This window comes from Lycorma delicatula, chromosome 9 (genome assembly GCF_047948215.1).
Source record: "Lycorma delicatula isolate Av1 chromosome 9, ASM4794821v1, whole genome shotgun sequence".
Classification (NCBI taxonomy): domain Eukaryota; kingdom Metazoa; phylum Arthropoda; class Insecta; order Hemiptera; family Fulgoridae; genus Lycorma; species Lycorma delicatula.
In genome coordinates this window covers 112,790,678-112,807,948 of record NC_134463.1, presented here as the reverse complement: position 1 = coordinate 112,807,948, position 17,271 = coordinate 112,790,678, and the positions used below count along the sequence as shown (strand labels likewise).

The 17,271-nt window shown below is 28.1% G+C and overlaps 1 long non-coding RNA gene across 1 annotated transcript in view; it reads right to left on the bottom strand.

The window, feature by feature from the left end:
* Positions 1 to 7,505: 7,505 nt before the first annotated feature.
* LOC142330021 (uncharacterized) overlaps positions 7,506 to 17,271 on the bottom strand; it is a 73,636-nt gene continuing 63,870 nt past the window's right edge. The window contains exons 5-7 of the long non-coding RNA XR_012757649.1: positions 16,760 to 16,834; positions 11,010 to 11,384; positions 7,506 to 7,712 (exon numbers count right to left, since the gene is read on the bottom strand). This is a non-coding gene — a long non-coding RNA (uncharacterized LOC142330021). The remainder of the gene's footprint in view (positions 7,713 to 11,009; positions 11,385 to 16,759; positions 16,835 to 17,271) is intronic.

Sequence of the window (17,271 nt, the reverse complement as noted above, 5' to 3'; positions counted from 1 at the left end):
TTGTGTAAATTTGAGCGAGTCATAATACAGTAATATAATTAATATTTGAAAATATTGATTCTTTCGAATACTGTTGTTGATGTATTGAAAATTACTTGACCTAACATAATTGTATACAAAAACATTAGGAAATTATTTAAATATAAAATTATTGGTAAATAATTATTAAAATTAATACAGAAAGTCAGTATTTCTAGTAAAAAGAAAAAATATCTTAATTTTTGTTTTGTTTTATTATTAAATGTATTGTAATGTTATAAATCCTTATTTGTGGAGAAATTATATAAATATTGTGGAGAAATCTTTCATTAAGATTATAATACTTAGTTTTATATTATGTAAAATTAATCTTTCTTTCTCCATTGAAATTAATATTGTTAATTATAATTGCAGGAACAATACTTTTTTATATTTATTTGGTTATTTTTTTCTGATTTTGTTGTGTGTTAAATTTATATTAAGAAGTGCTTAATTACTGAAAAACTTTTATTAACTTATTTACTTTTATACTATTTATTTATGTAATTACATTGTTATTTCTTTTACAAAAGAAAAACTAAAAATATTTAAAGTGTTAATTACAAATTTTATGAAGAAAAACTTTCATGTTGTCCAACAAATGATATGTTAAGGTAATGAAACTTAATTTCTTGTATATCAAACAAAGGTTTGTTCTTTTTTATATTTATAATCGTGAATGTGTAAAGAAAATTGTAAATGTTTGATCTTAACTAATGTAGAACCCGTCCTGACAAGAATATGTTAAAAAAATTATGACATTTTTCTTTAACTGATTTCATTTCAGAATGCAATGTAATTGGAAGAACTTATAATTATTTCTGATTGTAATGTTTATTTTTTTGTAAAGCTGAATGTTTTAAAATATTTTTGATGTTCTGACCAAGGTTTTGCAATGGTTTACCTTGGTTGTAAGGCAAATGAAAGAACAGTTCATTTTCTTCCATGGTTTATGCTTAAATTTGTTTGTGTTCATATTATAATTTAATCAGAATATCAAACAATATTTGTTTCATTGCAACACAAATTTGTTTGAAAATATTTAATAATAATGATGAACATGTTATAAAAACGTACAGGTAATTATTTAAGTCTATTTATTTATCTTCACCTTGTACACCTTTATTTATTTACCATTTTTCTATTTGAGTAGGTACTCAAATAAAATATAATATTGCGCAAATATTTAAAACTTATCTTCATTGCATACTACATCTAAAAGTAAATGGGGGGCAGAGCTTTCATCATTTCAACACTGTTGTAAGAACACCAAACAAATTTGTTTGACATTGCACTTACAGTACAGTACAACCGCATGAAAGATTAATGACCGTGTTGTTTTAATTAACATTTTTTTTGTCTTCAGTCAATCACACTTACTGGAAGTCAAGTAAAACGTTTGAAAGTGATTCTCTCTTAGCTGTGAGTTCGTCTGTTGTTTCATGGTCCTGATTCTGAATGTTTTCCTGACTGTGACCGTTTAGAAATCCGTTTGAAGGATAATATCAGTATGTCGCTCAAAAAATCCTGATTGTATTTAACACTATATATTTATATGTACATATACATATACACACACATCACTACAGTCTATTTAACACTACATCAATAACATAGTAAAAGTTACAATTTGCTAATTATCAGTCTATGTGATTCATATTTATAAACTCGTGAGGGAGCATTAATAGATGGTATTATATTTAAAACCGGAATATATGTAGTCACAATAAATATTTCACAATCATAAAAATTTAATATTTTATTGATACATTTTGAGCAAAAGTAGTAGCAAAAAATAATAGGTACATTAGAATCTATCTTCCAACAAAATAGGAAGCTCTGCAGTACAGGCAACAGAATTGTTTTTGTTAATGGTTGTACTATCTGTACGATAAGGAACGTTAAATCTATCCATCAAGCACAATATATATTAAAATTTTTACCCATATTTAGCTGGTCATAGGTAAAATTTTAGACCCTAAGAGGTTTAAAGAGTAAAACTTCCCATTGGAGGCCTTCTTTTGAAAATATTTTTTTCATATTTTAATGACTTATTAGATGTTTGTCTTACTTCTTTTTCAAATTGGCTTAGTTTTAAATTCTTATTTATACTTATAACAGTATAAATAAATGTTGAAAAATAAAAATTTTAGCTTACACCATACCCATGCTTTATAATTAAAACACATTTTTATCACAGCTTACTGACTGACTGCTAAGCTTAATAAACTACTGCCCAGTAGAAAATTAACCAGTATAATTTTCCTAATTTCTGCAGATGTTTAGACCCAAGAAATGTGCAGAAGAAGAGCTTAAGAGAGCCTAAGTGCAGTAAAAGATGGAGATTTTTCTATCAGAGGCAGAGAAAACTTGCGGAGTTTCTTTTAATACATTTTGATGACAAGTTGATGGAAAAGGAGAAACACATTGTAAGAAGCCTGGCCCAAAACAATTTCTTGGGACTGAGTATGAAAAAGAAGGAACTGCAAAACATCACACATGACTTAAAGTGAAAAAGAAACTTTACAGTTTGCTGGGAGTATAATGATTCTTAAAAAAGAAAACTTTTTAAAAATGCATTGCCATCTAAACGATGGTACAGAAGTTGAGGTACAAATTAACCCTCCGCCAGCCTGAAAAAAATTTGTTATGTTTTTCTTATGTTGTAGACAAGCAATCACAGATTCTGTTAAGAAACCAGTGTAAGTTCATTCATAAATTTTTTTTCTTCCTTCTATTTTCAAATCTGTAATAAAGTTTCATTTTTCAACTTACCTTCCTAAATTATACTGCAACTAAAATTAGTGAGTAGTTACTTTTATCTAATTTACCACCTTAGTTCACATAACAAGAATTTTATTCTGATTCAAACAATTTTTTTTCTTTTATTTTTACTAATGACTTCTGTATCAGTCACACTTCCATTCTTCAAACATATCAAATATGAAGCAACAGGTGTAAGTAATATAAGGTGTCTCGGGTTACAGAACTAATTTATATCAAAGGTAGTTTATATAAGAGGACATATTAATTTTTTATATAAAGAAAGTTTGAATACAATGAAAACATCCAAGAAAGCTATGGTTGTATTTCTCTTTTTCAGTCATACAGTACTCAAAACTATAAAATGCTAGCTTTACATTGTTATTCAATATGAATCAAATTGTTAATAGACTTAGCTGTTACTTGTAGAATAAAATTTCTTACACAAAAAAGTAACTAGAAACTAACTGATTGATAATTTTTTTTTTAACTGAAAACAGGATCAAAAGAGATCAAGGATTTATAAATCACTTCCATGTTATATCTATCCCCTTCACAACTACTGGAAAATATATTCTTTTAAAATAGATTGATATTCCATAATCTAAATAATATAAACTAAAATCTATTTATTAATAAAACAATTATATATAAATCAATAATATATACTTGTACATTTAAAAAATTGTTACTGAGCATAATAGTAATTGGCTAATTGCCAATTGTAACCAATCATTAAAATATAACAACAATTACAGACATTTGAAGGTCTGTAAAATATTCATGGTGATTTTAAACGTAAGCTATTTAAACCAGTCCATTGCTAATAATCTTTCCATTTGTTTCTTCAAGATGACTAGTTTTTAAGAATTGTGATAGAATTTCATGAACATTTGATTTAGTATTTAAAAAAAAAAATTGACTTTCTTTGCCGGAATCAGAAAAGTAATCTCTTTGGTTATTGTAGGTAATGGTGATACTATCTAAATAGTCCTGATACTGCAAAAACAGATTCAATATTTTGTTCTAGTTAAGATGCTTATAATGTGAGATGACCCTGTGGAACTAATAAATAAAGATTTTTAATAGCATTAGTTTATTTTAACATTTCGTGTTAAAATGGGCTGATCACATAAAGTAATAATACAGAAGGCCAAAAAATGATTTCTTTTTGTTTTATATTGGTCATAATTTTTTTTATTACATAATCCTTTACTCAAATGAAAAAAAAATTTTGGACTCTCTCAATATGAGATGAAAAAATTTAAAACATTTTTGTCATGAAGACTTTTTTGTGCTGAATATTTTTCAAGAGTAAACTGTTAATTTCATTTTGTAAGAATGTAGGTGGAGCAGTAAACTCATTGAGACGAGTGAAATTTTTGCTGTTGCCTTTACTGTGTTTCTTTACTGATCCAATGTACTTTGATGCATGTCAGCAGTCTTGCTGGAAGAAGTACAGGTGATATTCATCAAAGTTGTTAAGTATTAATTTTCATTTTTCAGTATATTACATTACATTTCAGTTTATCTTCATATCAAAGAAAATATTCTAAATATACTGGTCAACAATGATTTTGTTACATAGTCAATATTTGCTGAATCTTATGTGTTTTTGGATGCTGATTCCAAATATGAAGTCACAATTTCCAAATCGGCCTCAGATTTTTTGTAAATGCCCTTCCAGTTTTCCAGCAACCACATGTGATGAGCAATTCAAGTACAGTTTATTATTTATTTATTTTATATAACTTTTTTATTTTATTTTACTGCAATAAAGTTGTAGTTAAGCTGCAAAATAAACTATAATTTATTTATTCGAGTAGATAAATAACCTTGAAAAAATAAGTATTATTATTTATACACTAATTAAAACAATTAGAAATGATTTATGTCATATGATATTTTTTTCTAAATGTAATTATGTTACCCTTACTCATATACTGTTCAGTATATACAAATTTTGTTTTGGTGATTCAATGTTGGATGTAGTACTTATAAAAAATGTACCTTGCTGGTACGAAAAATACTACATTAATTTGTATATAAAGTGTTTAGAGTTTTCAATACATTTTTGTAACTGTATTGCAGGAAACGTTTTAATAAAAATGCCACGCAGTGTGTTAACCACCCAGACAGTTTCTGTTACATTTGTGGCAAAGTAACATAAAGACTCAGAAAAGAGATATAACCTCACTGATAAAAATCATATGAACTATAATGATGATTAAAATCATAATGATATAAATTTATAATGATGAGAAAAATTTTGGGTAAGTGTTGGCACATCTTGACCCCGATAGGGAAAGATACCTTCCGCTTACAGGCTTTACTGGTGGTCATCTTCGAAACCTTGGCTTTTGAAATATTCCAGTCCGCCTCGGCCAGGATGCCATGAGTAACATTCCCATTGGTGTACTACTATTTAATGAACTCAAAACAAAACACAACACATCTTACAGAGTCTTAAGTATGACTGAAAGGACCTAACTAAACAAAGGAATTGAACTACCTACCAGTAGAAAATGTTTGTTATCAAGGGTTTTTTTAATATTTGTTAAAATCTGCAGCTCAGAATCTGGTTTCATGATGTACTGTACCTATATTCATTCATTAAATTTAATAACTTGCCTTTGATTAGAAAATTTCATTGAAAAGTATGTTTCTTTTTAATGATTTCTAAACTTTATTTTCTGTTTCAATTTAAAATAAATTAATATTACTACTTATACAAGTTAGAGAATAGTATTTGGCTTATATAAGCATTATTACTGATATGTATTTCTGGAATAGTGATTAGTCTAAAAAAAATGTTATGTTGAAGCCTTTGTTCTTTATGTAATTTTTATTCAGTGTTGCATTCATTACTTTAGTAAAGTTTTAAACTCACTCTGTTGGAATGCACATCTGCCATTTTCTTTGGAAGGTATATTCAGTGTATTGATATAGAAAGAGTATCTATATAAAAATTAACTTTTAATATTTATATGTGAAATGAAAGATAAGCTCACATAAATAATTATAATAATATGAAATACGATTGACCATCATCTTCATTCTATTTAACTCTGTGCATAATTATTTTTAATTTGCTCTTGTAAGTTAAAATTAAAATTGTTTCATGAAGTTTCAGTGTAATGATGTTGGCCTCTCTACTAATTTATTATAAATGGTAATGACCGTAATAGTCAATGCTACATAAAATTTATTTTTTTAAAAAACATCCCATATAATTTTATACATTAGAATTCCTAAAAATATTGCTTACAGGAGATTAAATGAAGAGAATATAAGAAATCTTGGTGCACTGTTCATTCTTGAGTGTATTTTAATTGTCTAACACTCTAATTTATGATTATTATTGCCTTTCTTCTAATTTATGATTATTTATTTTTAGTTGATTTTATTAATTTACTTATAATAATAAAAAATTCAAGCATGCTTCTACACAAAGTACATAACAGAGATGAAATTATTAATAGAAAAAAAAAGGCAGATCCTTGCTAGGAATGAATCAGTTGATGTAGATAACAGCTTGCTAATCACTTCAACAACTGGCCAGCCTGCAACTAGACCTTTGAATTTTTAAAACTTATTAAAGATTCCTATGACACATGGATTGTGAACTAGCAAGCACTCAGTTTATGGTATGAATGATCACACCAAATAAAATAGAATGAATTGGTAAGTTCTGTAACACAGAGAAAATAATAATTTACTGAATATTTGTAATGAAATTATTGTAAGAAACTCTGGAAATGAGTATTAAATGGATGGATAATTGGAAAGTGTAATATAGTTTTTCAATAGTATTATTATATAATGAAGAATGTAAATATTTTGTGATTATAGGATTAGCACAGAATAATAAGAATAGAGAATAAAATCTAATGTAATGTCAAAAAAAAAAAAATCAGCAGAACTAACCATTTAGGCATTTTCTTTGCAGCTGGAATAGTTGACAGATCATCTTTTAACATATATTGTCTTATTCCTCTCATATGAATATTCTTCCCAATTAATATCTTCAACATTAAATGGAAATATTTCTTTATCTTTTTGATCTAATGATTTCCACAGATCTTGAGTATTCTTGTTAGACAAATTCCATTGTCTTATACAGAAATATAATATTGACTATAAAACTTTGTCAATTTTTTCTGATACTTTTAGCAGCCTGTAAACATATCAATAAAAATAAAATGAGTTGAAGATTCATATTTTTAACATATTTTTTGTCATGAAAAATTTGTCAAAACTAATGTAAATATATATAGTTGTTTTATAACTTTATTAATAGAGAGTAATTTATTTGAAATATGAACAAAGTGTAAAGTGAAAGAACATTTGTAAGGGTTTACAGCGAAGTGATGTAATTACTGAAGTTTATTTATTCAGAAAGAAATAATCTTTAATATATTATAGAAATTATTCGTGTAAAGTGAACAATTCTTAAATTTTTGTGGGGAAATTATCATACTTTTATGCAAATAGTTTGTCTTTTTTTTTTAATAGTGTAGGTAATAATAATTAAACTTTCAAATTATAATTTTTAACTCCATCGTTTTGTCAATCTTTATGACAAAATGGTAACATCTTGTGTGATGCCTTTTCTTAAGTGGATAATAGTAATATTAAAAAAGTTAATCGAGCAATAAACCCTGGCCATTCTTGGCTTAAATTTCCTGTGGTAAATTATTAGTAAAAACAAAATCTTACCTTTTTCCTTTACCAAAAATTGGTGCAATGGTATCTATGAGTAATGCCAGTAGATAATGTAGAAAGAACTTAAAAATACTCAATTTTATTTTGTCCGTTTCTAAAATGATGATGGAAATGGTGTAGGCAGATATATTAAACCATGTGACTGGATTTTGTGTATTTGAAACTTATTGTATATTAGTGGATATTCAATACTGTCCTTCTCTCTTCTGTAACAAATTATTTTTTTTTATTCTACAACAATACATGAAAATTAATATAAGATTAGCTTATTTGAGATAAAGAATATACCTCATTAGTGTTACAATAATTATTGCCCCTCAGGGTTCTTAATTTTTGCAATTGTAAGAAACAGTGAATCTGCAAAACATAATGTTTGTCAAGGAACCACAGCCTCCAGGGATTTCACAAATTGCTGTTCATAATTACATCTACAACACTACACATGAACAAATTGTGAAAGTCTTTGAGAACAAGAAGAAAGGTGTGCAAATTTGCATGGATATTCATTGAAATCATTTTCAACAATTACTATATACTTCATAACAACATAACAAATACACTGCATATAAATTCTTATGCACTTTACAACATAAGTATACTGAGATGAACAAAACAGTTTTTTCCTCAGTAAGCTAAACTTTAATGTCATCTAAATGAAGATCCTAATAAAGTTCTTGTTGATTTTTTTTCTAATTTGCACAGGCAGAATAAGTTGGGTGATTTTAATATTAACATTTTTTTTTTAAATAGTACATTTCTTTTTAAATTCCTCATTTAATTTTCTGATCAGTCTTTGTTGTCTCCAGTTATTCAGAATTCCAAAATTCACAATTTTATACTGTCATTTACAGTAAAGTTAATGGTTTAAAAAATAACTTTATTGTAGCAAATTGGCAAATATAATATCTGCTACCTTGAGGAAAAAATTATAAAAATAGACCATAATTCTCAAGCAACTTGATAATTTGTCTCTGAGCAAGAATGTTGAGGCACCTTCTCATTGAAATTAGGAAGAAACTGAACTGTTTTAGAAGCATTACAGCTGTTTTTGATTTTGACATTACCTTTATACTACGCTTTTTATTTTCTGAACATTGTCCAATTCTTTAATATAAGGAAATCGTACTAGGATTCCTATACTAAGAAATTTTAATACTGCGCACAGACTGTCAAATTTTAACAAGTGATAAGATGTGAATGGAAATAGAATAACAGGCACAGAGCAAGACTAGTAGTGAATAGTAAAATGAATTTTTTTAGGAGATTGCATTCAAAAAGTAACAATACACCAATCACACACTAGAATAACAATATGTAACAGTAGTTGTTGAAAATGATTTCCATGAATATCCAGGAAAATTTGCACACCTTTCTTCTTGTTCTCAAAGACTTTCACAAGTTGTTCATCTGTAGTGTTGTAATTATGAACAGCAGTTTTAAGTCCCTGGAGGCTGTGTTTCCTTGACAAACATTATGTTTTGCGTAAAAAAATATGTAAAAATCTGGTGGATGTAAGTCCAATAGTACCTTCATGGACTGCCTGGCAGTAAGTGCCATCTTGTTGAATCCAAGCATTATTAATTTTGTCCTTGGTTAGCGTTCCCATCAACTGGTAAATGATTTCACAATGACAAGCTGAATTTATTGTTTCTCTGAAGAATATTGGGCTAACTATTTTTTCCTGGATACTACAATCCACACCCCAATCTTCTGGACAGGTAGTGAAATTTCATGTATGGCATGTGGGTTATTGGTAGACCATACACATGAATTCTGTGCATGCACATACTCTGATAAATAGAAGCATGTCTCATCGGTATAGAAAAAAATGTTCAAAATATGCATATCATCCACTAGAAATTGTTAAAACCATTCACAGTATTGAAGTAGTTTTCCGCAGTCTGTGATCAGTAACTTTTGAACTGCATTCATTTAATACAGAGTAAGACTGACCTTCTTATGATTTGTCTTGTGTGTAGTTGCTACATTCTTTTTCTGTTGTTCCCATGGACTTGGTGGCATAGCAGTCAATATGTTTGAAATTTTTCAGTGGGTACTGAAGGTCTATTACTTCTCTCATAGTTCTTTACCTATCATATCCCCCACATCCATGATAGAGCTCTTACACAACATGATCTGTTGAACTAATGGAAGACTGGTCTTTCACTGTTAATGTAAATTAATTGTGCTCTCAGAAGTGATATTCAATAAGAAATTTTTGCTGCTCTAATGTTAACTCCATTCTGAGTGCACATAGAACTGATCAACAAAAAACATACAATGAAAAACAAGAACCAAACTGCACACATGCAGAATTGCCATTCTTTGGAGAAAATATATCTTGCAGCACACAGAATACAATCCCTCAACATACGAGGGAAATAATTGTTTTTATGTAGGTATATAGTTATTTTTCAAATGCAATGATGTTTTAAATTGTCAGGACATGCATACATATAATTTTCATTATTAAGATATGTAAAATAAAAATCTAAAAATAAAATCTAACCTAAAAAAATATGTTTAATAGTCATTCACTAACAAAATATAGATTACGTAATCTTATTTAGATTATATGAGATGTAAGAGTATAGTTTTATGCAGGTCCAACAATCAGTGGTAATTGGTAGGAATAACATCTAAAATAAGAGTCGCTCCATAACTGAAAAGATAGAAATGCTGCTAAAAGTGATAACTTTTTGTAACAAATCTTCTTTAAAGTAATTATTTTGATTTGGTAGGCCAAATTATGTGTTTTGCTAAGAACATAAAACAATACTTAAAGATTCAGAAAAATAGGACTATACAGAAAAACCTTTAGGCTGGATCTGCTTCTTAAATTTAAATGTAAAATAAAATCTATAACTAAGACTTTCAAGGTATTTTGTAACCTTTTGAAGAAAGCTAGTTAAATTTAAGGTGCATTTAACTCTTAAACAAAAATTCTTTCATTACACATAGATTTTCATCATCCATGAACACTCTGTTTTAATTAACACAATGGCAAAAAAACTTTTAGGAAATTAAAATTGAAAAAAATATGTACCACTAGTTGATTAGCAGTATGATAAGTAAAGGTGAAATTAGATCCAAAACACATATAAATATAAAAAATTTTCCATTGTATGTAATTAGCACTAACACTGCTGGATAAAGCATAAAGTTTAACTTTTTTAGTTGAACCCAAGAGACTAATAATAATTAATAATTTTAATTATTAATTAATTAATTTTAATAATTTTTATTAAAATTTTAAAACTCAATCTTTCTTTCTTTCTTTCTTTTCCTGTTTAGCCTCCGGTAACTACCGTTCAGATAATACTTCAGAGGATGATATGTATGAGTGTAAATGAAGTGTAGTCTTGTACATTCTCAGTTCGACCATTCCTGAGATGTGTGGTTAATTGAAACCCAACCACCAAAGAACACCGGTATCCACGATCTAAAAAAAAACTCAATCTGCAATCTAAATTCCATGCTGAAGCAATTACTATGTTAGTTACCATATCAACTGGTATTATATCTGCTATAACATGAGGATCACATTCCATGACCCTTAAAACTCCAGTTGCATTTCCAACTAAAACTCCAGTAAGGCCATATACATTGTCAATCCAACCTGGGACAGGTTCTTTATTTGAAGCTGTGACTGAAAAATATAAAACGTTTTCATTTCGTCTTTATTCATTTGTTTTTTAAGAGTTCTTTACAGACTAATTTAAATTAAGCCACTTCCAATGATAACATTTAAGATATATATATTGGTGGTGTAACCAGTCTTGATGCTTGGTGCTATGGCAGTGAAAGCTGCAATTCAAATCATTTTACTATCCTTTTAGCATAACATTTACGTCATTACTTCAATATCTGACCATTTTCTGCAAAAAAAAATTGTTACTATGCTTTTCACAAAATGGTAAACATGACAAGAATTACAGAAGCACTTACATGAGGCTGAGAATTGTAGAATAGTAGCCCAAAAATAAAAAAACATAAAATAACAAAACATGCAAATCTTTAAAATGTATTACCTTCATTGACTGCTGGTGTTACATTAATGTAACAGATATTCAAATGTTAATGCAATACGATTAAATACACTAAATAATAGGATAAAAAATTACAGTAGAAACTAATTATTTTAAATATAAAAACAAAACAAAAACTATTTTAATTAAAGAGAGTGAAGATCATTCACTTTGCAAGAAATATTAGAATTTCCGAGATTACTGTCATCAGAATCACCATCGTAATCATCATTGTCACTTTTACTATCTTATTTTAAAGAAATAATAAATGATTCCATATTATTGCCAATATTGTGCTCTTGTTGCATATATTCAGCTTCTGTTTTGGTAACCTATCACTTTACACCTTTCAACTTTTTTCATTCATTTCAGCCACTTTATTTCCCCATAGCCTTTGAACATCTTTGGTATCAAAAGTTTCAGTGTGATTTGTTATGTATCCTTTAACTTCTGAACAAACCATCTTGATAAGATTTAATTCCGGGTGATATGCAGGTAGTTGCAGAACGTCTTGCCCTTTTTTTTTAAAAAAATTCATCAAACACATAAACAGTAAACTTTTCCCTGATTGCTTTTATCAATTCATACAACTGTGATTTCAGCATCAAGGAAGAATGAGGAACAGAATGCTTCTGCAACCACTTTATCATATATTCTTTTCTTGAAGTGGAGATTGGTGGTTTTTAACATGGCATTGTGATAGGATGCGTTGTCAGAAATTATCACAGAATTATCAGGGAAATTTGGAATTAATATCCCTTCATTTAAAGTAATTTTCTGCTTTCATCTGATTTCTGTAATTGCCACTTTTTAATCTTGCTTGTGAAGTTAGTAAGGCGTTTGGTATAAAACCCATTTCTCCTTCAACCTGTACTTTGAAATAGGCTGCCTTTTGAAAAAGGAACTTTCAGCCTATCACCTAAATCACTACACCACAATCTATTTATAATGTGAGAAGACAATATATATGACTCATCGAGGTACACCATCAGCCTATTTTCAGTTCTACATTTTTTTATGGCAGTCAGATATTGAATATTTAAAACTTATGTTGCTCTGTGAGAATCTTTCTGTTATTTTCAGATTTTCCCCATCTAGAGCCTAATTCTTTTAATATTTTTTCAAACTTGTCTTTTTTCCTGAATAACCAATGGCATCTTCAGGCACTAACATCTTTTTCATTGTTTACAAATTTTTGAAATTCGTGTATAGTTCATCTCACCACACACTTGTCGTTCATCTAGTCCCACTGCAGGAATTACATGGGGTTTGTATTTTTTTGGGGTAAGAAAGAAGTCTCTGCCGGATTTTTGGCTAATTTTTCTAACAACTGCTTTTTCTTGCTCTCTGGACTTTTTTCCTGTTTTAGCCTCCAGTAATTACAGTTCAGGTGACAATGTGTCACTAAATATGGCTCCAGTTTTCTATTACTTCACTAATAAAATTCATCGTGCTAATAAAAGCATATATAAACAAACCAGTTGTTTTGTTTCAAGCTAATCATTACACTCAGAAAAATATTACACACACACACACACATTCTCATTGCCTTGATTTAATATAGGAGGAAGGAGAGTTACTGGAAGCTGTACTCATAAAATTTGTCTTAGAATGAAAGATGTTGATGGTTGCGTAGCCATTTCACTAGTTTGTATATTCCAAGTGACAAAGAGGTACGGAGATGTCGAGTGCAGAATTCAGAATTAATCTGAATTGTAATTGTTTACAAACTGCAAGCTACAACTCTTGACAGGGGAGTGATATATCTCAGCAAGAAAACATTTTTTACCAAGGGGCAGATTTATGTCACTCTTAGTCAAGTTAAAACTTTAGAGGATATCGCCTTGTCTGATTTGGTCTCAAATATATTATTAAATAGACCACATAATGAGAAAGCTGTGACAGAAATGGTTAGGTTGTGTAATCTATCCAATTTATAGGTTTCATTATTGCAATTAGACATTTAGACAAGGTTTGCGAGTACCCAGTTAAAAAAAGTGTTCATAATAACTATAGAATATTATTTATTGTGAAATTATAATATTTAACTCGATTCATACAGGGTGATGTCGGTTGGGAGCTTGTTGTATGACTACTTAATAATATTGCAAAATTAGAATTTATTATTGCGTAACATAAATTTAAATATTTATATTATAATTTTGGTGCTAGTGATAATAAACTTTTTCACCACTTTATATAAATATTAATTGTAGGTTTAATATTTTATATGGAGTTTAGAGGAAAGTATCCAAGAAAAAAAGGAATGATTGTTTAAGGAAGAAAAATAAAGAAATAAATGCAATGAATATCTCCACAGAGACTAGACAACAATAATGTAGACTGTTATTAATATCCTAGTCATACAGAGAACAGAGGAACATGGTACTGGTGTGAGTGGTCAGCAGCTAAAGGTGTCTGGCCATTCGGTTTTTTTGGTATTTTTCCTGAGATGATCATTGGATTTGATTAAAATTTATATGGGACTGTTATGAAAGTATCTCTTTTGATTAAAAAATTTTTTTAAAAATCTGTTAACTAATGTCATAGTTATTATGTGACATAGATTAAAAAAAATACAAATTGATAATCTACTTTCTTGAAGTTGGTTAAAAAATTTATCAAAAAAATCAAGGATGTTACCATGACTCCACCTAATGAGTTTCTCAATTAACATTATTTTGTTTGCACCATTTTTTAAATATGTCTACCAAACCATAAAAAATTCACGATCAGTAATAAAACCACCTGATGCCCATGAAAACAGCAACAAGAGTCACAGAAGATAGCTACACTAGTAATTGAATGTATTAAGAAGCAAATTTTTAAAAATTCAGTATTTAATTAATTTAGTTCGGATCAAAATCTTAAAAAAGTAACAATTTTAAAAAATTATTGATTTTGGGCCATCTCTCAAAAAAAAAGAAAAAAAATGTTTTTTTGTAAATTTATACATATTAATGTTATCTTAAAGATGTTTTCTAAACACTTCAATGCTTAGGCCACAATAATACTAACCACCTACAACTGATTTTTTTTTATCAGCATCAGGAGCAATATAAAAAACAGAGCCATGCAATAGCTCCAAAAATCGTTTCTGGAGTACACATTTTAAAAACAAAGTTGTTTTTTAAACCATATTATCTTTCAAAAGTTTAATGACATTTTGTTAGCTTAATCGAAGATGCCAAGGTATTTTTAGTAGTGCACAGGAGCAAGGGGAGGGGGTCAAAAAATCTGCACACTTCAAATACCTCTTACCATGTGTTTATATTAATTAAGAAGTTTAATATTAACAGATTTGTTATAAAGTATGATTTATTTAATAAAACAAAACAGTTTTCTAGATTATGTGATGAATACTAAATTAAAAATCTTAAAAAAATAATAATGTTCTTTTATCATCACTAGATTTCAAACATTTTCGCTTAACTATTCGATTACTGAATGCTGGGAAAGTGCTTCCAAAAAAATTTCTCAAGTGATAACATACAAAGGCAAAATGAAAGTAAAGGAATGTGAGGGGATCTTTTACCAAAGTAAAATCAATGCAGGTGTTAAAAATTCACTGAACCAAAAATCCGATTACGAAAAAGTACATTATGAGCAGATTTAGGAAAAAGAAAAACATTCACAAACTAGACAAAAGTAATAAATACAGAAATTTAAAATATCCTATAGATTCTGCAATCTGTAAAATACCACCAATTCTGCATACTAGTTTAAATTGGTGTTGCAAATATACACACTCTAGGAGAATTTTAAGAAACAACTGTTTGATAATTGAATCTAGAGAGGATATTGAGGCTTTACTGGATGACATGCAAAATCAGTTTATTAATCTAGTTTGTCCCAAGTGCAAATAACAAGGAATGACCTACTTCATCTTGCAATGATTATTTTCTCAGCAATAAAATAATAATAAGAGAAAAATAATAACTTTAAAAAAGTAAATGATAAAAATTGAAGTATTAATGACTTTTATCCTGCACGCTGCAAGGTCATATCATCTCTAAAAAAAACCATTACAACCCATAAAAAAAAAATATTGAAAATTCTATCAATCCTGATTGAGATAAAGGCTTTTAATAATAAATTTTTCAAGATATTTATGTTTGTACACTAAAATTAACAAAAAGTATTTCAAAATCTCGTTAATGTGGATTGACCAGTATGCCTAGAAGATATGTGAAGCTACATTTATAGATTTTTGTGGATATATAAATTCATAGGATAACTGAAATCTTACCCCTTAATCATAACAAAGACAACTGCCACTTCTATATACATGCTTAAATTGAAAACAAAGTAAATCATTATACAACTGTAAAATGTAAACCATTGTTTTAATCATTTCCACATAATCATTGAATAACATTACTCAACAATTTTTATTCTAATGGAAAAACAATCAGTAAGATCACCATCATCATCCTAAAAGTATAATTTATTAATGTTGAGGCTAAAAAAAAAACCACGATATTAATAAATAAAAATAAATTGGAAAAGTTTGCTGAAAAGATAAATGTTCATAAAATTAATTCTGCTAGGAATGCATCATTTTTTTTTTTTTTTTTTTTAATTATAAGAACAATATTGTTATTTGTTCTTATTGACCTAGCTTTAACTGATTGGTACTTCAGCCATAAAACTTATTAGACAGAAGCAAGGAACACAGTTCCTGTATAATCCACTGATACCCTCCCCTACCAAATACCAAGTCTACCAGATGATCTGGCTCTTTAGGTCCTGACATCCTCAAAATGAAGAACTTAGCATGTCAAACCTGTACCCAGAGAACTGATAATGGCGAAGAAGGAATATGGATAATAATAATAATAATAATAATGGGCGAGTGGTGAAAAAATACAATCTATCCATCAGGGAAGATTTAGACTTACCCAGAATCTGGAAGAACACTAAGGGGAAATATAAAAATTAAAAGTTACATGTCAGTTTAGTTATAAAAGAATATAAATAAATAAATAATAAATTGAATGCATTTATAAATTATGTATTACAATTATAATATACAATTATATATTATATATATTGTAAACTATATATTAATATATATTAAATTTAATGCACAAGAGTGGAAAAACTTGAGAATAAATAAGTCAACATGATGATGTAGTATGATTGTGCATTCATTGTAATAGCTTTATTAATGTAAAGGGGGTTCTTGCAAGTAGTCAGTGAAATTATATATTAGTTTTCTATACCTGGTACATTTCTTTGGTGAAGGAATTTGGCAAAATCTTTCTTGTTTTTTTATTAGAATTCCCTGACTCTTTTATCTAAAATACAAACAAAAGGCAGTTTAATATTATATAATTATGATAAAATTTTACATACAAACATATTAATGAAACTACTGTACAAAGTCTTAATAAATAAGCACACCAAAACAGAGAAATAATATAATATACGAAAATAAGAAAAGACTAGAAGGAAAAAATGAAAACTAGCCCAAGAAATGAGAAGTTACAGTAAGGGTTCAAAAGAATTTTCTTTTTGGGAATGTTAAAAAATAGATCAAATAAAAATAGACTACTTGTATAACATCATCATGAAATGAATGGTTTAGTTCTTTTACTATGCATTAATTAAAATAACTATTTTATTAAAATCAGTGTGTATTATTCTATGACATAAAATTAGAAACTGGTAGCGGAGGCATGAAGGAAAATGGTGTACAATAAACAATTATCATAGAATACAAAAATAAGTTGTT